The sequence below is a fragment of the Mus caroli genome, unplaced genomic scaffold, assembly GCF_978045245.1.
Source record: "Mus caroli unplaced genomic scaffold, Mus_caroli_1 scaffold_5, whole genome shotgun sequence".
Classification (NCBI taxonomy): domain Eukaryota; kingdom Metazoa; phylum Chordata; class Mammalia; order Rodentia; family Muridae; genus Mus; species Mus caroli.
The window spans coordinates 9,635,803-9,661,486 of NW_028227260.1; the positions used below are offsets into that span (position 1 = coordinate 9,635,803).

Genomic DNA, 25,684 nt, shown 5'->3' on the forward strand with positions numbered 1-25,684 from the left:
ACATCAGAACTTCAGCATCCTGCTGCCTGTCGGGTCAACTTCACCACTGAGGCCAAGGGACCAGACGCCTGCCTGGCTGCCTGCCACTGGAGCTGGGTAGCAGATTTGCTGAGGTGTCTTTGGGGCCAGTCCAGCCTTCCAGTTCACCATGACGGCTGGGGATGAATTTTTCTAGGCAGCTAAACGCGGCTCAAAATGAATGCGATCAATCAGTGGAATGAAAGTGTCAGTCAAGTTCCCCCAGCATAACTGAAAAAGCCAACACCAGCTTCAGTCTTTCCACTGCATCTGGTAAACTGGGAAAAGTATGTGTGCTTGCCATTTTCCTGAGCTCAGACACTACCTATGGGTCAGACAGACACTGCCAAGTGATTATGAGGAAAACGGTGATGTAGAGAAAGATCCTAGCAAAGCCAAGGAAGAAATGCACCAAATGTTGACTTCATGCTCCATGTGTACGTATATAATCTCATTGAATGTGAGCATGACTCCAGCATAGGAATTACGTGTGGTCATAAACTTTTTACAGATGAAGACTTTGAGACAGGGTCTTTGTGAGGTCACATACCCAGCCAGCAAATGGCAACAAACAGAATGCCCAACTTGGCCAATCAGCATGCAAAGTACTTGGTCTTTGCACACCATCCCTGCTTCTTAACTGGGGAAGGGAAAGTTTGATCCCAGTAACTAATTTTATGTTAGTTCCCTTTCTTCTCATGAGGATCGTTACCATCATGGCCTGTCTTTGACACAATTCTGAAACATTGAAGGTTGCTTTTTGTAATGGCCCTTATTCTTCCCACTGAATTAATTCAGAAATATTAAGGCTACAACAGACCCCCTCCCCCCGACTTTCAGAAGCCTAACAAAGCAGACATTTATTCTTGGTCATGTAAAGTCCTATATGGGATGAAGGCTTTTTGTGCAGGAGCCTGGGTTCTTTCTACCCAGTGTCACCTTCTAGGATTTCAGAGGAAGCTTCATAGCCTATACCCTCCCTTTTATTCAGACCTCGGTAAGCACATCTCAGTGATACAAACACCTATGATAAGGTAGGCTGGAAACTATGGGCAAAGGAAGACAAGAATGGATTTTGGTGAGCATATATTAGTTGTACCCACAACCATACATGCCCATGAAATCTCTTCATTTCTGAGGCCTCACCTTCTTGGCCCTACCCCACGTCCTTTCCAGAAAGCTACTTTGTGCTTTGTTCCTGTTTTCTGATTGGCAGTGATCTACCTAATTCCCATTCATGGTGTCATGGCTGTGACAGGAGAATCTGGCACACCTGGGCATTCTCACAGAGCCATCTTCCACTCTAGGGGCACCGGAGTCAGACATCCTGGGCCTCTCAAAAGGTGTCTGTCTTCTCTTATGCCAGCCCTTCCAAACAGCGAGTTGGTAATGGAAAGGTGACTGACCTTTAGCTCGGCAGTTCATTTGGCTAATGGTGACAAATGTCTGTGTCTTGCAGAACGACCAGGCTGTTTTGTTTGCAGTCTGCCCCCCGCCCCCCCCCCCCCAGTACATTCTCTGTTTCATCAGCTCTGGTTCAGGCCCCAGGGAGATGGGTCTTACAGTGATGGACATTGAGAGTTTTCACCCCTCCAGTGCTGCTAATGAGCCTGCTAAGCCCCTCCCCGATTATTGCTGGAGTAAAATGAAATATATATTCTGATTTAAAAATGGAATCATTGGTGATGGTGCAAAGGGATCTCTTAGAAGACATTCAGACTCTCGTTTGATGAACACTTGTCTTTCAGCACTTCTTGGATTCCTTATGAAAAGGATTTAGGTTCCCTAGCCTTCTGTGGATGCAATGCTCATTCTTTGGCTGGTGTCACTGGGAATAAGCTCATTATCTGCCTCTGGATAAGGTCTTTGTGACCATCTCAGTATGCTCATATCTTTCTTGGGCTCCTGAAGTGTCTGAAACCTTGTAGCATTTGTTGGGGTTTGTCATCCTGAAGTGGGCTTGTAGTAGGTCCTCTGGCCCTTAAACACATATGTCCGTGCAGGGACTAAAGGCAGCACGGAAAGGGTAGAGACTGCTCTGCTTGGTGCCACTGCACTATCCAATTGAGGTCAAGCTGATTGGTTCAGGTTTGTTGGAGTTCCTTGTTTCTCCATGTGGCTTGCATTCAGCCTAGAAAGGGGAGATGGGGCACATGAATACTATTGCTTCTTTAGCCCATCCTCTTCTTCTCCCATCCATAAATCCTCAGGCAAAAGGGGCTTGGCTTTTCTTATTCTCCTTAGACATAATTCCTTCTCCCTGGCTCCAGGAGCATAATTTTGTTGGATGATGAGGAATGGGTGTTCGATTTCCACTCAGGACTGCACTGCCAGCTCTGGGGGATAGGAGGATTTCAGGATAGAAGTTGGAGATGGGAATTATTCTTCAGAGACAGATTGTGCACACCTTAGATAAGAACTAAAACCCCTTAAAGTAGATACATGTACATAGAAGTATCGTGGCTTGTGTTGGTAGATACACTAAGCATCTAAATCAGCAATTCTCAGACTGTGGGTCAGGACCCCTTTGGCAAACTGCTATCTCCAAAAATATTTACATTACAATTCATAAGAGGAGCAAAATTAGTTATGATGTAGTAACAAAAATAACTTTTATGGTTGGGGCTCAGCAAAATATGAGGACATGTATTAAAGGTCAGAGCATGAGGAAGGTTGATAACCACTGCTCTAAGTGGAAAAACAAGACAAGGAAAAAACCCAAGGACAAATTCTAAAAACGTAATATTCTGAAATGGTGAATGGGTCCATTTTGCACAGTTATATATTTAACTCTGAGGCTTTGTCTGACCATACAACCCTTGTTCATTTATATGATAGATGGCTTTCCTTCTCAGATAACCTTTCATTCTTCCAGGTTGCTTCCTGAACTGTTCCATTCTGTCAAAACAAAAAGACAAAAGGAAGAAAAGCATGGAAGGAAAGGCAGAACTGAAATTTCATCACTCTCCACCATGATGCTGTAACTGGGATGATGCTAAATAATGGCTCTTTTGGGGGGTAGGGTATGAAGGGGAGCAGAGAGTCACATGGAATTTATCTGGACGGGGATGGCCAAGGCCATCAAAAAGTTCCAGTGACTCCCCAGTCCCCTTTGTCCTTAAGGCCAGAGAGACAACTCCCTGCTCAATATGTTGATTTCCATATGGTTTAGTACACAGTTTACTTCCTGTTCAGTCTTCCTTTGAGTTGTTTTGGATACTCCAAAGCCAAATACCCTCTGAAAACGACTCCATGCACACGCCAACGACACCACATCTCATTATGAAATGAACAACAGACAAAAAAAATGAGATGCACATTTTTTGCTTACTAGTTACATGACCTTTACATAGCAAGACTATATTTTCCAAAGGTAGTTACAATAGTATTTTCCATTTTACATATCCTTCTAGAACTTTCCCTCTACTCTCAGAAGATAGAATATCCATCTCCTCTTCTTGGACCTGGCTGGGTGTATTTGTGACTATTTCTAGAAGTAGAATGGGGGAGAAAGTAATACTACAGGGCTTCTGAAGTTAGCTGATAATGAGACCAGGCAAATTCTGCTGGTTTCTTTTGCAATATTTACTAAGAGGTTCCAGCTGCATGCCGTGAGGAAGCTCCAGTAGCCCTTTAGCCCAAGCAAAGAAGAACCAAGTCTACTGGAGCGCGAGACTTGCTGAGCAATCAGGCATTAGCTGACAATAACCACATGAGTAGAGCATCTTGGAGATAAAATGTTCAGCCCCTACTGGAGCTGCAATAAATGACCCTACTAAGAATAGGGGTTTGTTCATCTGAGCTGAGTCCTTAAATTGGGGACTTGGGAACAACAATAAGCTATTGTTAAAGTCACTAAGTTTTGTTTTAGTGTATAACATTATAAGACCCAGGAGTCCCACGTTCCAGAATAGTCTAGAGCACTGGTTCTCAACCTTCCTAATGCTGCAGCCCTTTAATACAGTTCCTTAGGTTGTGGTGACCTGCAACCACAAAATGATTTTTGTTGCTATTTCATAAGTGTAATTTTTCTACTTCATACTGAATTGCAAACACCTGTGTTTTCCAATAGTCTTAGGTGACCCCTGTGAAAAGGTCATTCAAGCCCCAAAGGAGTTGCAACCCACAGGTTGAGAACCATTCCTCTATAGAAATAAAACCACTGGTTTATATGTAAGTATATTACAAGATGACTTTGTGCCTTTTGCTGTGTCAACTAGAAGTATATTAATTAGTATAAAAGAGGTTTATGATTTACTGTTAAAGTAGAAAAAAATGAGTTGCCAAATAATTTATAATATGAGCCATTTTTTAAAAACAAAGAACATTAATCAGCCCTCTCTACACTTGTGTACGCATGTTTATAGGAGCTAGGGGAATTACGTGGGAAGATAGACTCTATGCTGGTGACACTGGATAACGTAGCAAGATGGTGGTGGGATAGATAGGGGTCAAGCTCACAGTTGTCACATAAAGGAGGCTCTTGGGTGAAAATAGCAAGTTTGAACATATTTGGGTGGTTTCACTTTGGTTCAGTGAGCGTAATCTTTGAAATAAAAGCAATGTATAGAGGAAAGGAAAGTATCTTACTAAATTGAAGAAAGAATGGTTCTGTGTCCTTAAGGCCCCAGGGAATGACCTGATTGGGCTGTTGAGGAAATGAAGAAAAGACAATCACATGGAAAAAATCTGGGGTGGGCAAGTTGGGCTCTCATATGGAGAAGTCCCAGCAATCTGGAAGCTCATTGTGTTTATTATATAAGGTTGAACAGGGAGGCAGGCTATTGTAGACAGCTAAACAAGGAGGATAGGCCATAACACACAAGCTGAACAAGGAGGCAGTATGAACTGATCTCAACAAGAGTAGTTTCTACCGAGGGGAAGGTTTCAGCCCATAAGCATAGTGGGGGTTGGGGTGGGGCAAACTTTGGTGAACATTTTCTGCCCACACTGTCAGCGTGCACACTTGGACCCTAGGAAGGCTTTCCTCTGAGCCTCACTCAGGGAAGGCTTTGCCACTCTCATGGGGCTAAGTCATTGGGGTTTCTTAACATGACTGTGGCCATGCCCTTGTCAACAATACACATTCACCCAGCACCTCACTTGCTCCCTACAGAAAGGGCATGGGACTTGGAATTTGACAGATGAAGATTTGAATGCTAGGTCTGCCGCGTACTACTTAGTTGAACTATCGAACTCCCATTTGACTTTTCTTGCCTCAAACTCTCCTGTCTTCATTTAAGGCTGGCTGTGATTCCTAGGCCTCTTTTACTGCTTTTGTACCATACAGCCTGCCCTGGTATGATTAGAAGACACCAAGACCCCACCACTCCTGTGTCTTGCTCTGGGGAAATCAGGAGTCTTCAGGCTTCAGTATGGTCGTTTCCTATTAGGACTCTAAAATGTTCTTGTGGATGAGTTGGTTAGTGAAAAATTGACAGCTTACACTATGGTGGGTTGAACTATATAGTCAAAGTTACCTCTGTTCCTTCTATTTACACTCTTGCAATGTTTGTGTATCTGATCTGGCCATGTATGTGACTTAACTCAACCAGTGAGACAATGGCAATCATGAATAAAATGAGAAATGAAAAGTACGTTCAATAGAGGAGGCTTGGTCCTCTAGTACCCCTTCATTCTATGCAGCTTGGGATAAGAGGCTGGCAGATGGGAAAAGAAGTGGAAGAGAATCGTGGTGCCTCTGAAGACTGCAACCCAGCCTTTCTCTGATTGACCGGCTACTACGGATGCAGTAGCAAATCCACCAATCAGTTGAACTAGATGAACATCAGAAAAGACTGAATCCAAGACAGATTCCATCCCCATGAATCAGGTGCCCAATAGTTGCTGATCTGAAGGTAGCTTTGTATAAAGTATATGGGGCATAATTGGTGCCTAGCATATGTGAGTTTCTCTCTTCCTCTTTCCCTTACCTTGCAGTCACAAACTCTATATTAAACTGGATCTATCTATCTATCTATCTATCTATCTATCTATCTATCTATCTATAATGGATACACACATACACACACACATACACACACACACATTTGGAAAAGCTACAAGTTAAACCAAATCTCCTGTTTTTTTGTTTGTTTGTTTGTTTGTTTCATGAGCCATCTCCCTGACCACGAGCACATTTCACACTGGTTCTTTCCATTTGTGGCCAAGCATATTTTCAAAAAAAAAAAAAAAGTCTATACCATTTCTAATTCCATGTGCTTCTTCAGAACGTGACCACTGTCTCACTGAAAAGTATTTCCCTTGCTTCCTTGAGAACATAGGTTAGCCTATGTGACAGTCTTTTTAGTGTACAATATTAGTTTTGACTACTATTTAGCTTCAGTTGGTGATAGGAGTACCTTTGGCTTGGAGAGTGCTTGTATCCCCTTACCCTCATCAAAAGGACAGGTTTTGTTAATGTCATATAAGAAGTTTGGCTACTCCATGGCTGCCATTTGGAGACACCCAATGGAGAGAAGATATGGAGATACAGAGGAACCCTGGTTACTTGTCTGGAGCTGTTCATATCTTCCCAGCTGGCATGCAAGACCTGTGAAAGATTAAGGGAGCCAAAAGACATCAGCTCTGTTCCCTAATTTCATCTAGACAAATCACTAGGATACAGCCTTTCATTAGGAAGCAACAGGCCATCTTCCACCTCAATATCAGATTAACATGTGAATTAGACCTGTCAGACTATGTCCTGGTTATCTATTTATATTATTTTGTTATATATAATCAAATTTTTGCATGTATGTGTGTGTCCATGCCACAGCATATGTGTGTGGAGGTCAGAAGACACCTGTGGGAGTAGGTCATCCCTTTCTGTCATGTGAGTCTTGGGGATCAAACTGAGTTTGTCAGGCCTGGCAGCAGAATATTTTACTGCCTGATTCATGTCATTAGCTCTTACCTGATTGTGTTTTTTTTTTTTTTTGAGGTGAACACTTCAGTTTTTATTCACATGCTTTGTTTTCTCTTAAGAGTCAAAGTTGCCCAAATTAAAATCTCTACGCTAATATTACTATATATCCCCTAAAAAGAAGAAAAAGAAAAAGAAAGAGAAAGAGAAAAAGAAAGAAAAAGAAAAAGAAAAAGAAAAAGAAAAAGAAAAAGAAAAAGAAAAAGAAAAAGAAAAAGAAAAAGAAAAAGAAAAAGAAAAAGAAAAAGAAAAAGGATTTCTTAATAAAACGCAGGACAGGAAGAGACTGAAAACCAAATTCCCATTTAGTTCCAAACGAAATGAAATGAAGAAAACTTGGTTTCTAATTGGGGTGGGAGTGGGGGGTGGGACATGGGACAACAAAACCAAAACAAAGTCCAAGCATCAGCATCCTTCTCCCTACCCTGCCCACCCCACACACCACCAGCAGCAGGAGCCCAGTGTGTGGTCTGATCTAGGCTCGGTGGCAGCGTCCTGTCCTCTGTCCAGTGAGACGGATGGCACCAGGGACACACTCTGCTGTCGTGGGATGGATTCTGTGTGGCTAGTGGGTTGTGGGGTGGCGTTTTCAGGATCTTCTTGAGGCTCCTTGTTTAGCTCCACCAGCCTCTCCCAGCGCCTTTCTTCCCCAGGCAAGGGCTCCATCAAGAGCTGCCCCTACTCAGCTGAGGGCCGTAAATTGTCCTTTTCTTCTCTGTTCTCTGTCCCACTCTCATCATCTTCTATCTCTCCCTCTTCCCCACTGAACTTGTCATGGGCCCATTTGGGGCTGGTACTGGACTTCCGGAACATGAACCGGCCCCGCCCCCGGGAAAGGCTCCTTGGCCGCGGCCTGGGCTCCTCCACTTGTCGCTGCCCTCGCTTTCCTGGCCGTCATGCAGGTAATACTTCTGGCTCTTGGGCGTGTACTCTGGATCCCATTCTTCTTCCCGGCTTCTCTTTTGAAAATCCTTGTTGCTGTTGTTGTTATTGTTACCAGAATAGTTTCCTCTGCCCCATCCTCTCGCTCTTGCTCGAAATTGAAAGGTTCCCCGAGCTCTGCCTCCTCTTTCATTCGGACCCACGAAGTCTTTGGTTCCCAATCTGGATTTGTCGAAACCTGAGGTGCTCTCCTCCCTCTCTTCTGCCTCCTCAGGGTACTCCTCTGCTTTGTAGGAATGGGAGGACTGGGAGGAGGAGGAGGAAGAGAAGGACCTGGACCAGTCTCTTGCTCTGCGGTGTCTTCTGCTTCTTTGATCCTTTGTGGGTTTTCTCTGTCTTTTCAGTTGATCTTTCTCTTGAGTGGCTAGAGTCTCTGGAATCCACTGACTCTCTTGATTTACCTCGCTTAAGATCTCTCTCCCTATGTTTTTTACGACATTCAATATCAAGGCGAAGATCAACAGGATCATCTTTGTATTTTCCCTCAGCCTTGTAGCCAGGTTCCCATGGACTTTTCAATTCCTCATGAGTCAAACCATGCTTTCTGAATGTACTGGGGGAAATTTCTATCCTCCTGTGTATCTCTGGGCTTTTCTTATTTTTAGCTGCTTCGTGTTCATTTCCTCTCTTTAGGTATCTAGTAAAGCGTTCATGCAATGTCATTCCCAAGGATCCAAAGTGATGCTCTTTAACATGATGAACAATGGTCACTATGTGCTGGGTAAACAATTCTGAGGGGCTACGCTGAGACTGAGCTGGCTGTATGTGCTGGGAAATGGAACGGAATTCCTGCTCCTTTTTGTTGCTATGGACTAGATCCCGACAGAGCTTTCGTTCCTGAGCCAATAAACCACTAGGTCGTGCAAGGTCCTCATCGAAGGAGTCCATCCGGACATTGACCTGGGCCTCCCGGGTAATAGAAAAGGAAGACTTCCCCGAAGAAAAGTCTCCTTTGTTTCCCAGCTTGTCAAGGCTCTCAGAGGTCTTCCTTGGGGGCAGGGATGAAGTTTTCTCCTGGACCGCCTTGTATGCAGTCACCCGGAAATTCTTTTCTGCCACAAAGCCCCTGTGCCCACTTTCTCTCCTCTTGGACCCTCCACGCTCCTCCTTTCGGGATCTCTCTGTGAAAGGCTCCTCCTCCGTTTCCTCTGCTTTCCTCTGCTTTTCCTTCCCTGTGTGCAGGCTCTCCCACTTACCTGACTTCTCTTCCTCCTGGTTTTTGCTTGCACCGGCTATGACTTTAGACATAAATTTGGGCTCATCATCAAACTCCGGTTCCTTCCTTCCCTTACTTTTGTCCTTATCTTGCTCATCCATCTCCGCCTTGTGAAAGTCAGCCATCTTTTTCTCAAAGTCATCCCGAAGCTTATACCTTTTGGGCGACTGGTTGCCTTGGAAGGGCTTCTCAGAGTCCGCCTTGAGAGCAAATGGATCAGATTTCATTTTGACATCAACATCAGAGAAGCCCCCTTTCTCCTTCAGCTTCTCCTTATCAGCATTTGTTTGTTTCTGCTCCTTATCCTTCTCATTCTCTGTCTTCTGCTCCTCCAGATACCTTTTTGAATATGCCGCTCCTCCTGAAGCAGCACTCTCCTCTTTCTGAGATGAACCATATGCAGAGCCAGTAGCTGGTGGACTCTTACCCACAGGGCTCTTTTTGGATGGACTCAAAGACCCAGGGTCATGGTCGAACTGACCTTGGTGTGCTCCAGACTGATATCCAGCACCCCCTGACATAGATGAGCCCAACTGGGATACATTAGAAAGTGGAGGACTGGGTTTTGGCACAGGGCTAGGGTGTGGTGACCTTTGCCTAACCACCACAGACTGGAGGGGGCTTTTGAGAGCTGGTCTTCTCTCCCGGAGACTCAGATCAGAAACCGAGGCCCGTGATGCAGAACCAGCGCCATAGGTGGTGGCATCTGGCCATGGCTTTGAGCTCTCAGACCCTTTTATATCTTGAGAGGTGCCTCCAGAGAATGTCTGCTCCTTAGCCTCAACTCCCTGGTTATCACCAGCTGCCTGAGATGGCTGGCTATCCTTGGAAAAGGACTTTTTCTCTTTTGTAGACTTTCGCTTAGATGACTCAACTCTGCTGTGGTTGGAGGACGACCAGGAGGATGAGGAGCGTCTTGACCTGTCAGAGGATGATTTGTCAGAGTTCCTAGAATGGCTTCTGGACCGTGGTGAAGGGGACCTTCTCTTTGGGGACCGGGATTGAGAACGGCACTGACGAGGGCTGTATGCTTGCCGGTAGTTCTGCCAATTAAAACGGTAGTTTCCATAGCCACCTCGGTTATATTGGCCCCATGGATAAAAGCCTCGGTTTCGCCCACGGAAGTAATAGGGCCTCCTGTAGCCTCTGTTGTGACCTCGGAAATCTCGATTCTGATACACTCTGGAGTGATTCCTTTCTCTGTTATGAGCTGGAGAATATGATCTGGAACAAGACCTAGAACTCAACCCGCACTTCCTTGAACGAGAGACAGATCAGCTTTGGGACTGAGACTTTGAAAGCGAACGAGACCGAGATCTGGATGCAGATCTTGAGCGAGAAGAGCAAGACCCAGACTTGGATTTGTTTGTTTTTGACATCTTGGAAGAGTTTACACCTTGACAGGCTGGGAGCCGATTTTTTGTTGTTGTTGTTTTAAAGGCAGGATCTCAGTTTGGTTTTTTGTTTTGTTTTGTTTTTGTTTTTGTTTTTGTTTTTTAATGCCAAGATCTCATCAACCCAGATTGACCTTGAACTTGTGGCAACTTTTTCTTCCCTCTTCCTTCCCCCCCTTCCCTCTATTTCTACCTTCCTTCTTTCTTTTATTTCTCCCTCTTACCTTTGTAGTGTTGGGGATAGAGCCTGGGCTTTGTGCATGCAAGAGAAATACTTTACCACTGAGCAGGAATTTCATCCCTGTGTGGCTCCTTGATAATCATTTCCAAACAAATATTTTCAAGTAAATGTCTAAGAAAAATCACATCAAGTAGTAGACAATTTATAAGCAAATGTAGATGTCTGGGGACACTATTATGAAAATTTGAGTTAAAGATATTCAAAGTAGAGTCTGCTTTTAGAAAATATACTTAGAAAATGTACCATGGAAAATTTCACAAAATTGTGAGATTAAGAATTGTGGCTCATAACCCCACCCTGGCAATGGACAAAACACACTTTGTTGTTAGTGTTCTTATACCAGTCAGAGGCAGAGCAGATGCAAGTCCTTTGTTCATCCTAGCTTGATGCCTGGTTTGGTGGCCAAAGATGTCTTATAACTAGGACTCATAAAAATCTAATCAAATCTAGCATGGGAAGAGGAAGACAGAGACCAGCAGACCAGCATGCCACCCACAGACCTGCCCTACAATGTACAGTACAGGTGAGCCTATAGAGACACCCATTTGCTGCCATGCCACGTAGCATGGATAGAGGATATCACGCAGGGGCCCTCCAGGCTTGTGGCCAGCCTGCAGCTGGACTCATCACAATGTGCAAGTATGTCGTGGACAGATAGGAAAGAAAGAGAAGTGGAACAACTTAAGCAGTATGAAGAGATGGAGCTGGAGACTTGAGGGTGGAGAGGAGTAGCCTGCTGTGAGTGGCCAGCCCCACCACCTGGGGCCATTGTGAGATCCCAGCCAGAGCTGCCACTGAGGGCTATATGTGAATCTGTGGCTATGCAGTAGCAGGAGTTGGTGTTGATGTCCCCTCATATTACCCCTAGAGAACATTGGGATGTCCCTGGTGAGGATGGCTGCTGGGGATCATGTGGATGTTCAGGGACTGTCAGAACTGGCCTTGCCCCAGTTCACCTTGATAGTACAGATAAGGGAGAGCTGACTAGCTCAGCTACCTCCCAGACCTAGATCCAGGGCTCTGAATTGGCCCACCCCAAATCCATATCATCTGTGAATAATCGGGATACATGAAAGGGCCAGCCCCCCTGATCCAAAGCTGCAGGATCTCCACGACACAGGATAACTGGGAGAAGTCCTTATAAGGATCCAATATTGCTGGTGTCACAGAAGCCAGAGATCTTGAACTCATTGTCATGAACATTTGCAAGTGAAGGTGTGTGGACAAAGGGATATACTGGGGGACACACTGTTACAACAATGAGATGTGTTTGATGCTTTGTTTTGTTTGTTGTTTGTGTGTGTGGTTTCTTTAGGGGGAGAGGTTGCAAGGGCAGAGGGTAGATATGGAGAAACAGGGTGATGAATGGGACTGTGGTACATGATGTGAAACTCAAAGAATCAATAAAAAGTTTTTTAAAAAAATAATTGTGACTCAAATACTCAATTCTACATGAAATCTGATGCTTTAGCTGCCTTTAAAAGTGTGAGAAAAACCTTGTCCACCTATTAGTTACCAATAAAACCTCTGTAAAATGTGAGGCAATTATGCCCCATCCATCCAGCTATACCCCATAAATAGATACAATTATAATTAAAAATACAACAAAACTTTAAAAAGTCCTCAATGAAAATTTTAGAGTCAGCAAGCACTTAAACAGGAAAGCAATGCCAATGACCTAAAGTTCATTAGACACATGGATGAAATAACAAAATTTGGTTTCAGGCCAGCATATGCTTTGTATAAAAGCTTTCCTCTAAAATAATTCCAGAATTCGGCCCTCTATCCTCCTTCCTGCATCTGGAGTGAGCTTAAAAGGTAGATATTGTATAGGTCCTGGGCTTCATGTGAAATCCTCTAAGAGTTTCATACTGTACCTGACCCACTCCTCTGTCTTCCTGTGGTCTTCTGCCTCCCTGTGGTCCTGTGTCACTGAGTTCTGGCCTTTATTCAGTGTCTTTTAAAAACATGTCTACTTTTCCAGCCTATCACTTCTAGTCTCTCAAATCTTCTCAAGTCTTCACCTAACTGATTCCTTCCCTTCCTTTGGATCCCAGGAAATATGTCACTACTTCCAAGATGTTCTCCCTGTTTTCTCAGTTTGCCACCCATAGTCTTTGTCTATCACCAGCCCCTGACCCTGTTTGTTTCTCAAATGGAGCATGTCACAGTGTAACTTATCTTGGTCATTTGTTTGGTATCCTCTTTACTTTGTGTCCCTTCCTATATCACATAGTCCCCCTGCATTTGTTTTTTAGTATGTAACGATCTGCTCTAAAACCTATAGGTCTCAGCATCACTTATTTAATTAAGTCATGATTTTGTGAGTTGGCCATTTGATCTGGGCTCATGCATACATGTGCTGTCAGCCTGGGCCAGTTGAGACTGACTGGTTGGCTTATAATAGCCTCCCCGGAGAGGACTGTGTCACAGGGGCCTTCTCTGCATGTTCCTCCACCCTCTAGTAGAATCACTGAGACATAGTCACATGATCGCTATTGTATTCCAAGAGCTTGGACTCTAAGTAAGGAATTGAAGCATCACTTCTGCTGCAAACCTTTGGTCTAACAAGTCAAAGACCAGCCTAAGTTCAAGGGTACAGAAATAGACTCTACCCCACCACTGGAGGGGTTACAGAATGTTGGTGGCCACCATTGCATGTTAGCACTCTCTCACCAGATCATAACTCCGTGGGAATAGGGCCTTGCTCCTGCTTCATGGACTGGTGTTTGGAAAATACTCCTTCAAAGCTGGGGACTGGGCTATATTCTGGTCAATCCCATATCCAATTCTCACTTTGGTTTAAGTTATTCAAGATGTGGCAATTCTGCCTTTCCCATTAGCCTCCTCTGGAATGCAACCACCAACTGAGAAACTGTCGCTTTAGAGAAAAAATTACCCAAGCTGGAATGGCAGCAGGGGAAGGGGTAATATGAGACACTTCAAATTAAAGAGTGAAGCCGAAAATCTGTCAAGCTCTGTAAGATAAAAATCTCCTCGAAAGGGCACATCTGCCAAGACTACATTTTCATAGGCAGTCCTGACTGGAAATGAGGTCAGCACAGCACTCCTGTCTTTCCCCCATCCAAGCCTGGGGAGACAGAGGAGGGATTTTGACAAGAACTAAACTAAATTGGATCCCAAAAAGCTGGGTCTCTCCATCCTATCTTTAAAAGAAGATAAGGAAAAGAACTCTGTTAAGATGGCGAGTGATTTTGGCAAGAGCAGCCTCATCCCTCTGTGGGCTTGGATTAGGCTCTAAGAAGTGCTTCCTCCCCTCTAACCTTGACTACTTCAAAGTCCACTCCACTGAGATTTGCTCTATGTTCCAGAAGTAAGTTACTAATTTAGCCAGTCCTTCAACAAGCATTTAGAGTCAGTCTGCTGTTTTTTTCAGTGTGGTGCTAGACAGCTTAGGGAAAAAAAAGTAGGCTCTGTTTCAGAGAGCTTCTAAGGGACATACTGTACCCAAGGGGGCCAACAGCAAATGCTGTCTGCTGGCAATGTTTTTCACAGCCCTAGCCATGCGTCTTTTCTTGAGAGAGAATTTAAAGAGTACCACTCCATGCCTGTCACAACTAATCCTTTATTGAGGAAGTCAAACTCAGAGGTATTCTGCTCAGGGCTTTGTTTTGTTTTCTTTTGTTGTGTTTGTGTGTGTGTGTGTGTGTGTGTATGTGAGTATGTGTATGTATGTGTGTATGTGTATATGTGTATATATGTGTATGTATGCGTGAATATGTGTATATGTATGTGTGTATGTCTCTGTGTGCATGTGTGTATGTGTGTATATGTGTGCATGTGTGTATATATGTATATATGTGCATATGTGTGTATGTGTGTACATGTGTTTACATGTGTGTATGTCTGTATGTGTGTATGTGTTTGTATGTTTGTATATGTGATTGCATGCACATTTGTATGCAAGTATATGGAGGTGAGAGGAAGATAGATGGCTATCTTATTTCATGTCCACCTTTTTTCACGAAACAGGGTCTCTCATTGAACCCAAATGAACTAGACTGGCTGGCCAGAGAACTCTGGGAATCCACCTATCACAATCCCACCCTCACCCCAGCACATTCAAGCTATTTCATTCAGCTTTTGCATGGGTGCTGAGAATCCAAAGTCAGGTTTGTATTCATGTACAGCAAACAGTTTACCCACTGAGCCATCTCCACAGCCTTCCAGTTTGGAGCTTTTCTTCTTCTTCTTCTTCTTCTTCTTCTTCTTCTTCTTCTTCTTCTTCTTCTTCTTCTTCTTCTTCTTCTTCTTCTTCTTCTTCTTCTTCTTCTCCTCCTCCTCCTCTTCTTCCTCCTCCTCCTCCTCTTCCACCACCTCCTCTTTCTCCTCTTCCACCTCTTCTCCTCTTCTTCTTCCTCCTCCTCTTCCACCACCTCCTCTTCCTCCTCTTCCACCTCTTCTCCTCTTCTTCTTCCTCCTCCTCTTCCACCACCTCCTCCTCCTCAAGATGCAGTTTTATAATGAGTCAAGCTGACCTGGAACTTGCCCTTATCCTCCTGCCTCTGTCTTCTGAATGCTGGAATTGCCGGTATGCATCACTACACCTTGTTTGCATTATTATGCAATAGGATCTTTATATCAGTCCTCTCTTAAAATATGTACTTTTAGTATTACTGAAGCTTAACGTTAAAGGACTCATTCATGATCACAGCAGGATTCTGACAAATGTTTGTCTAAGTGCTCTTATTCCATGCCATAATTTGTTTACATGTCTTATTTCATTTAGTCATTACTAGAAACTTAGGAGGTACCTATAGTTATGTCTATATTCATATACCGGGAAACTGAGGCACAAGGAGAGTAAGTTGTTACCTAAGAGCAGGTCAGAGTGTCCCTCATAATTTCAGTAACTGCCAGTGTACCTTGTACCTTTTTGTTCTGGGTTGCTGACCTGCTTCAGAGGAAGGAGGACTGCTCGTGACACATCCAACTACAAGTGCATCCAAGACACATTCAAATGGGAGCCACGCTTTTTCTACAAACCTTTCTGCACTGACCCTGACCCCATGTGGAGTTGACCTGTCAAGAATTCCATTCCTCTTACTGCCCTAAATCTCCTCCTTGCTGGAATCCTGACAAGTCATCTCTTTTGTTCTGCCTTTAGATAAGGACAGCCTACAGAAACCCTTCCTTGCCTCTTTGTCTGTCATGATCCTCCCCTCTAAGTGGGCTGCCTGGGGCCAGGGCACAGAGCCAAGGAGAGGGAAGGAGACTCCAGAATTCAAGCTGCCTTAGGAACCTTCATTAAAGGCTCCTGAAAAAGAGACCCTGGGCAACTTACACATAGGAATGTGCCCTGAATCCAGCAGCCGCAAATCAGCTTTATTTCGGACAAATTAAAGCTGACTGTAGAAGAGGGAAAGGGGGACCAAAAAAAAAAAAAAGGCCCACCCTAATGCTTTTTTGGACATTACACTCAGCATCTATCTGAGCAGCTTCCAGCTGGAGCAGCTCCATGGATGACCTCAGCTTCCAGTCTTGCTCTACCTAGGATAAAGCTGAAGTCCAACAGGCCAGCAACTGCTACAAGGTCATTTGTTCTTTGGTAGCAGGTCCAGGCCTACTACAGTCATACACAAGTAACAGTCCTTTTCAACCAATATACAGCAAAGTTCCCCATCTTCAGACCCTCGGGGGGGGGGCATCTTTTACATACTTGTCATACCTTTGTGCTATCTGTGTCATTAATTGCTTAAGATTTTCCTGAGATGGACACGTATTAGGGACAAAACTGATTGACAAAGGACATCTTGTAAATCGCCAGTTCACCTCGGTTTTCCTTTTTTTTTTTCTAATAAAGACAAAAAAGGTAAGCTTATATCATTTTACACTCCACTGTCAGAATGCCTTCAGGTTTCTTGGAAACAAAGATGTAAGGTGAACCACAATGGGTGTCTGTGGTGGTTAATGTAAACTTGATGGGATCTAAAATTACCTAGGAGACACATCTCTGGGTGGGTCTGCGAAGGAGTTTCTACACTGAGTTAATTCAAGTGGGAAGACCCACCTTAAATGTGGGTGGAAGCATTCCACAGGCTGGGGTCCTGAACCGAATAAAAAGGAGAAGTGAGCTGAGCAACTATTCATTGCTCTTCCTGCTTCCTGACCCTAGATGCAATGCCATCAAATGTCTCCAAGTCCTGCTGCCATGCTTCCGTTGCTCGGCACGTTAGACTGCACTCTCAAACTGAGCCCAAACCAACCCTTCTTTCCTTGGCTGCTTTTGTCAACAACATAGGGGTGGAAGAAACCTGAGTTCAAGTTTCTCCTGTGCTACGTACCAACTGTGACATCATGTGTGAGTTCCTCCACCTTTCTCGGCTAGAAATGGAGGTGAACCCTATGCCTCTGCATTCTTTACAGGGTTGTCAGAACCAAAGAGAGGGATACACATTAGTCATTCAAACAAGCTAAACCAAGCTGCATTCACTATTGCTCCCTTGGGAGTATTATCATGTTACCACGCTCAGAGAAAATATTTCTTCAGTTGCTCTTCTTCTGAGAGATATACAGGTCTCCTGGGTGCTGGTCCAACTCCTTTCTTGATGGACTGTCTCTGAGCAAATCTCCTCTTTCCCACACTTGTCTTTAGGGCCAAGGAAGCATTGAATGGATAGCATAGTGAGATTATGGACCTTTCTTACATGAACCAGGAGTATGTTTTTGCCATTGATAACTCAGTACTCCTTTTCATTTTTTTCTCCTCTTTTATCCAGTCTCTGCATTTAAACATCTCAAGGAGGGGCTGGAGAGATGATAGCCCATCACTGAATACATACTTATCTCCGTTGGGTCCTGGGAGCCTCTTGCTTTCCTTGTGTCTGGGACTTTCTAGTGGCTAACCCCAATTCCCCACCACCCACTGCTACACACCTCCGTTCAGTTTTCTGACTCTCTGTACTTCTCCCCACCCCATTCCCATCTCCTCTTGAATCTGAACCTGCCCCCTATTACCCTCCTCCTCTCTTTCCCTCCCAGGTCCCTCCCTCCCTCTACCTACTGTGATTATTTTGTTCTCCCTTCTAGATATGACTAAAGCATCCACACTTTGGCCTTCCTTCTTCTTGAGCTTCACATGGTCTGTGAGTTGTATCTTGGATATTCTGAGCTTTTTTCCTAATATCCACTTATCAGTGAATACATACCATGTGTGTTCTTTTGTGACTAGGTTACCTCACTCAGGATGATATTTTCTAGTTCCATCCATTTGCCTGAGAGAGAACCTGTAGAGACCATATCCAGAGGTTTGGCACGGCCCCCATTTGAGGGATGGGGCCACCCACCCATCTCAAAAATATTAACAAGAGAATGGTTCCTGTCTAAAGGAAATGCAGGGATAAAGTGTGGAGCAGAGACTTAAGGAAAGGCCATCTAGAGACTGCTCCGCCTGGGGATCCATCCCATCTGCAGACACCAAATCCAGATACTATTGCTGATACCAAGAACTGCTTGCTGACAGGAGCCTGGTATGGCTGTTCCCTGAGAGGCTCTGCCAGTGCCTGACCAATACAGATGTGGATGCTTGCAGCCAACCTGACTGAGCATGGGGAGCCCAGTACAGGAGTTAGAGAAAATACAGAAGGAGCTGAAGGGAATTGCAACCCCATAGGAAGAACAACAATATCAACCAACCAGACCCCTCCCCCTGGTCAGAGCTCCCAGGGACTAAACCACCAACCAAAGAGTATACATGGAGGGACTCATGGCTCCAGCTGCATATGTGGCAGAGGTTGGCATCTGGCATCAATGGGATGGGAGGCCCTTGGTCCTGTGGAGAATCAATGCCCCAGTGTAAGGGAATGCTAGGGCGGTAAGGCAGTAGTGGGTTGGTGGGTGGAGGAGTTTCCTCATAGAAGCAGGGGGAGGGGTGGAATGGGGGTTTGTGGAGGAGAAACTGGGAAGGGGAACAACATTTGAAATGTAAATAAATAAAATAATCAATAAAAGAAAACAACAAAAGAAAAGAATACATACTCCTCTTTCAAAGGATATAAATCGGATTCCTAGAATGGATAGGTGGCTCACAAATAAATATAACTCCAGGTCCAGGGGACCCCAACCTTCTTCTGGCTTCTACAGAACTTACATTCCTCCTTCCTACACACACTCACCTGCAAACACACATATACATATAACTCAATAACTAAAAATAAATCTTTAAATGGTCAAGGAAATGTTTGGACTTGTAATTGATTGATGACAAGTATACTCCTGCACATCTGTGTGCATGTGTGTGCTTGTGTGTGTGCATGTGCATGTGTGTGTGTGCACATGTGGTGTCATTCAGAGTACTCGTGTGCCAGATACAATTTAAGAATTGTATCTAAATGTGGTGGTTTGAATATGCTTGGCCCAGGGAGTGGCAATTCTAGGAAGTATGGCCTTGTTGGAGTAGCTGTGTCACTGTGGGCATGGGCTTTAAGACCTCATCCTAGTTGCTTGGAAGTCAGTCTTCTCCTATTGACCTTCAGATGAAGATGTAGAACTCTCAGCTCCTCTTGTACTGTGCCTTCCTGGATCCTGCCATGCTCCTGCCATGATGAAAATGGACTGAACCTGTAAACCTGTAAGCCAGCCCCAATTAAATGTCCTTATAAGAGTTGCCTTGATCATGACAATGACCTTGGTTCAAAAGTTGCCCTGGTTCACAGCAGTAAAACCCTAAGACACCAACATTAACACACCAACATTGACAAATTTAGTCTTCTGACCTACTAAGTGGTTGTGTTTTATGGACACCACAGAAGGAAAACAGACTTGTTGAAAATCACACAGCTATTTCTGAGTTGAGGTGGAATTTGAACCCAGATAATATGGCTCCAAGACCCTTAATCTTCACTGTATTGAAATAAAATATATTGGCTGTCCAGGTGACACGACCTTCCAAGTGCTAGTGTCAAGAGTCCTTGCCTCCTGAGTCCTTCTCTGAGATCTTCCAAAGGAAACCCCTGAAATTCAATTGTGTTTATGTCTCTCTATAGGCACATTCAACTTATTAGCTGGTGTTAGCATGATGTTGTTCATCTTATTCTTCTTACTGTTTGTTTGTGGGGTGTGTATTTCTTGATAATAAATACTATTTACCAAATATTTCTGCCTTGCTGCTTCCATGACGTATTAGGCACCCCAGTCCCATCGTGGTGTGATTTATCCTATTTATTGATTTGTAAGGATAATGTCTGTGAATTACTTCTGGTTCTGACCACTCAGTTTTTCTGTGAAATTTTTCTATAATTCTTTGATATGGGATAACCATAGGTAATATTTAAGACATGGCTTGTCTACTGTCTTTGCTATTGAGAGACCACAATAGGCAGATGGACCAGCCACTTTGTTAAAGGCATCCAGATTGATAAAAGAAATATTTTTATTTGTAAGAGACATAATTATCTATGGGATAAATCCCAAAGAATCTCTAAGATGACTAGAAATTGTTAGTCAGTTTTACAATTTTTAGAACTGTAAGCCAGTTTTACAATTTTGCACAAGGCAAATATACAAAGCCTTATAAACTGTATTTCTAAATACCAGCATCAAATGACTGGAATTAAAGTTTAAAAATAGTAATATTTATAACACCAGAGAATGCTACTCAGCAATAGAAAGAAATTGAATACTGATACACATAATAACGGGGATCATAGGCTTCATGCTAAGTGAAAGGAGTGAGATCCCAAAGCTGCATGTTATACATTCCACTGATGTGAGATTATAGTAAAGGGTAGCCTGCACTGATGAAGAACAGATCGGCAGTTGCAGGGGTCATGGGTGAGACAAGGAGCTGACTACAGGGATTCCCCTCAAAGGAACTGGGAGGGTGTCACAGAACTGTCCTGTGTCCTGATTGTGGTGGTGGCTACATAGCTATGTGCATTTATTCAAGCTTATGAGATTGTATATTATGAAGGGTGGGTTCTACTATATGTGAATTAGACAGTACTTGGGTAAAAATAATGTGTTTATTTTGTGAGCTTGGTATACCTTCTAATTTTTCTTAAATTTCTCTGTCTCTCTCTCTCTCTATGTGTCTGACTCTCTGTCTCTGTCTCTCTGTCTCTCTGTCTCTGTCTCTTTCCCCGCTCCCCCAATTTTGACATAATCCCCTAGGAATCAGTGCTTCTCAGAGATAGTGTTCTGTTTCTCTTTCTCTCTTCCTCACCCCTCCCTGTCCCCCACCCCGTCCCCTCCCCGTGTGTGTGTGTGTGTGTGTGTGTGTGTGTGTGTGTGGTATGTGTATGTGGTGTGGGTGTATGTGTCTGTGTGTGGTGTGTACTCATGTACTCATGCACTTGGATGTACTCACACATGCACGTGTGTGTTTCTGTCTATCTACTGAACTCAAGTTTCTAAAGAAGGGGAAATCATCCATTTTCAAATAATTCCTCCATCTCCGCCTCAGCATGAGTCACCTTTTTGTTAACAGGAGACAGGAAACGACTCAGAAGGCCTTTTAGCATGAAATGCTTATCCTGCCTCACACTGCAGTGCCAATCTCGCATCTGTTTCCCACTAATTATACCTACTACGGCATCAGTCTAACTCTCCCAGATAATCTCTTGTGTGAAGCAATCAATTGGCTCTGTCATATGTCCTGGTGTCCACAACTCCACAGATGAGGGGGAGGATGGGAAAAGTGGGTGGTCTGATCCATGTGCTCTCTCTCTCTCTCTCTCTCTCTCTCTCTCTCTCTCTCTCTCTCTCTCTCTCTCTCTCTCTCCCTCCCTCCCCCCCCCCCAGCCTGGCAAGATTTTACTTTAGTTTCAGGAATCAAAATCAGGTCCTTATGCTTGCAAGACAAACACCTTACTGACTGAGCTATCTTCCTAACCCTCCTTTTGTATTACTTTAAACTAAGATTTCTGGTCTACCATTTTATAGGAAAGGGCTTAAAGTTTGCAGATGCTTATAGTTCCCGGGAGGAACTTTTAGCTATGTCTATATGCAAGTAGCCACTAACCAGTTCAAGGAACAGAAAAATGCTCACCATCCCAGACCATCCTGCTGCACTCTAGATGTATATGCCTGTTCTTAAACCTTACATAAATGGTATTATGGTATATACTCTTAAATTTGCCTTGGTTGTTGCTCTTTCATGTGGTATCTGTAAGACTCATCCATTGTATACAGCAGATTTTTTTTGCTGTGCAATATTGTACTGTAGGATTATTACATAGTTCATTTACCTGTTGCCACATTAGTGAACAATGAAATTTCTTTCTCTTTCTTTCTTTCTTTCTTTCTTTCTTTCTTTCTTTCTTTCTTTCTTTCTTTCTTTCTTTCTTTCTTTCTCTCTCTCTCTCTCTCTCTCTCTCTCTCTCTCTCTCTCTCTCTTCTTTCTTCCCTTCCTTTCCTTTCCTTTCCTTTCCTTTCCTTTCCTTTCCTTTCCTTTCCTTTCCTTTCCTTTCCTTTCCTTTCCTTTCCTTTCCTTTCCTTCTTTCCTTCTTTCCTTCTTTCCTTCCAATCTGCAGATCAGGCCGGACCCAAACTCATAGATCCACCTGTCTCTGTCTCCCAAGTGCTGGGATTAAAGATATGCACTAGCAGGGGGCGGGGGGCGGAGGGTATAGGGGACTTTCAGAATAGCATTTGAAATGTAAATGAAGTAAATACCTAATAAAAATGGAAAAAATAAAGATATGCACTACCACTGTCCAGCTGTGAACCATGCATTTTTATATCTTTTTGCTGCTATAAACGAAGCTGCTTATGTATGCATCTTTTGGTAAACAAAAGCATTCCTTTCTTTGGAGTATATTTCCAGGGGTAGATTGGTGGGTTATAGGAGATGTGTCTCTTTGGCTTTTGTAGAGATTGGCAACCATCTTTCTAAAGAGATCATATCCTTCTATGTTCCTATCAGCAATGTGTGGGAGTTCCTGTGGCTCTATACTAGTCAGTACTAGGTATAATCAATGCTTTAGTTCTGACACTGTGCTAGCTATATGGTTGTATCACAGCATGTGTTTAACTCCTGCCTTCAGATTTACATATCTCCTATGCTCCAAGGAGGAAAATTTCTTGTTGGTCTGAGGGGTGTGGTTAAGAGTTGCAACCATGTGTGGTGGGCTGATAGAAAAACCTTTTTCATTAGGGTAGAGGGCTTAGTAATTATTAATTGTCCCAGTACTATAATACCAAAGAGGGAACATCCATTATGTGTTTTCCTGAAGGCTAGTTCCACGGAGGTTGCTTTCCATTGGTCAGCATACTCATTCCCCTAGCAGACTGTACTTGAGCTATAGACAAAATGTGTCCCTCTCTTGGGACATATAGGTTACTCTGATGCCTTTTCTGGGTCTGAGTTGCTCAGACATTTCCAATAATTTTTTTTCCAAGTGACAACCTGTCAGTGTAACTACTGTTCCCATGATGTGCTTGCCAGTTGAAAGAGAAAGTTGGAAATATGGACAAAAATGCTTTGTTTATCAAGCTGAAGGAACCCAAATCAGATGGTTGACTTTTCTTTGGCTTGTGGATGACCCTGTTTAAAGAGCCTAGTCTACTAGCACAATAGCCTCCATCCCCAGTGAATCAATTATGCCACTTACAGATGACCAAGAGCTTGCTGGTTGACTCTTGGGAATCTCTCATAGAGGGAGGGGTGGGGAGGGCCATTGGATGTTCACCTGAGATTCTGGTGTCTCCTCCCAGTTGTAAGTATGCAACTCTGCCCTAATTGCAATTGCTGCTGAAGTATCAAGGCTGGGGAAGGTTAAATGAAGGACAGTCTATGTAAGAGGCTATGCAGAAGCCATCGTCTCTGCAGGGTGAGGACATTCTAGTGCAGTGGCTGTGGGGTCACCCACACTCATTGGTCACTCAACACTCATACTCTGTAAGTAAGCCTGGTTACAGCTTTACAAGGTATGTCTGGTCTTGAACTTTCTCTAGTGTTAAAAGCCTTTTTGTTTCTTTTCATATGTCAACAAGCAGTTAAGATGGGGTGGAGAATTCTGAACGAAATTCAAGACAGTCTATCAGAAGTAAAGCGGGGAGAGAGAGCAGAAAAAAAGAGGAAACATGGTGCGCCAAATAAGTATACAGGCCTTTCCACGGGTCTTAAACCCGAGGAAAAGTTAATGTCAGGGAAGAATACCTGGGGAGAGATTGGAAGGAAAGAGGAGAAAAGAGATGAGTTTAAGGAGCCAGTTCTTAATAGCTGTGAATCAGATGAAGAAATTAGCCCTTCTGAGGAAACAGACTTGGAGGAGGAAGCAGCTTGTTATGAGAGAGAAATGCGAGCTTATAGGTCAAGAAAAAAGCCAAAAGCGACTGGCAAAGGCCAGCTTGCTGCTTGGCCTCAGGGCAGTCAGCTTCAGGGTCATAGTGCACCTCCGCCCTATGCGGAGCCCCCGCCCTGCGTAGTGCGTCAGCCCTGCGCAGAGAGGCAGTGCGCAGACTCGTTCATTCCAAGAGAGGAACAAAGGAAGATGCAACAGGCATTTCCGGTCTTTGAAGGAGCCGAGGGTGGGCGTGTTCACGCTCCGGTAGATTATACACAGATTAAAGAGCTTGCTGAATCGGTCCGCAAATATGGAACCAATGCTAATTTTACCTTGGTGCAGTTAGACAGGCTTGCTGGCATGGCACTAACTCCTGCCGACTGGCAAATGATTGCAAAAGCCGCTCTCCCCAGTATGGGCAAATATATGGAATGGAGAGCACTATGGCAAGAGGCTGCACAAACTCAGGCCCGAGCAAATGCTGCCGCTTTGACTCCAGAGCAGAGAGATTGGACCTTTGACCTGTTAACGGGTCAGGGAGCTTATACCGCTGATCAAACAAATTATCACTGGGGAGCTTATGCCCAAATTTCCTCCGCGGCTATTAAGGCCTGGAAGGCGCTCTCCCGAACAGGTGAAGCCACTGGACAATTAACCAAGATCATCCAGGGACCCCAGGAGTCCTTCTCAGACTTTGTGGCCAGAATGACAGAGGCAGCAGAGCGTATTTTTGGAGATTCAGAGCAAGCCGCACCTCTGATAGAACAGCTCATTTATGAGCAAGCCACACAGGAGTGTCGAACGGCCATAGCCCCAAGAAAGAATAAAGGCTTACAGGATTGGCTCAGGGTTTGTCGAGAGCTCGGGGGACCTCTCACCAATGCAGGCTTAGCGGCTGCCATCCTCCAATCCCAAAAACGCTTCATAGGCAGAAATGATTGGAGGACATGTTTTAACTGTGGGAGGCCTGGGCATTTTAAGAAAGATTGTAGAGATCCAGACAAAAAGGGGGGGACCCTCACTCTTTGCTCTAAGTGTGGCAAGGGCTATCATAGAGCCGACCAGTGTTGCTCTGTGAGGGATATAAAGGGCAGATTCCTTCCCCCACCTGATAACCAATCAGCTGATGTGTCAAAAAACGGGCTATCGGGCCCTCGGTCCCAGGGCCCTCAAAGATATGGGAACCGGTTTGTCAGGACCCAGGAAGCAGTCAGAGAGGCGACCCAGGAAGACCCACAAGGGTGGACCTGCGCGCCACCTCCGATTTCCTACTAATGCCTCAAATGAGTATTCAGCCGGTGCCGGTGGAGCCTATACCATCTTTGCCCCCTGGAACCATGGGCCTTATTCTCGGCCGGGGTTCACTCACCTTGCAGGGCTTAGTAGTCCACCCTGGAGTTATGGATTGTCAACATTCCCCTGAAATACAGGTCCTGTGTTCAAGCCCTAAGGGCGTTTTTTCTATTAGTAAAGGAGATAGGATAGCTCAGCTGCTGCTCCTCCCTGATAATACCAGGGAGAAATCTGCAGGACCTGAGACAAAGAAAATGGGCTCCTCTGGAAATGATTCTGCCTATTTGGTTGTATCTTTAAATGATAGACCTAAGCTCCGCCTTAAGATCAGCGGAAAAGAGTTTGAAGGCATCCTTGATACCGGAGCAGATAAAAGTATAATCTCTACACATTGGTGGCCCAAAGCAT

The 25,684-nt window shown here is 44.3% G+C and overlaps 1 pseudogene; it reads right to left on the minus strand.

Moving 5' to 3' along the window:
* Positions 1-7,621: 7,621 nt before the first annotated feature.
* Positions 7,622-10,497, minus strand: LOC110287028 (thyroid hormone receptor-associated protein 3 pseudogene; annotated as a pseudogene).
* Between the last annotated feature and the right edge of the window lie 15,187 nt (positions 10,498-25,684).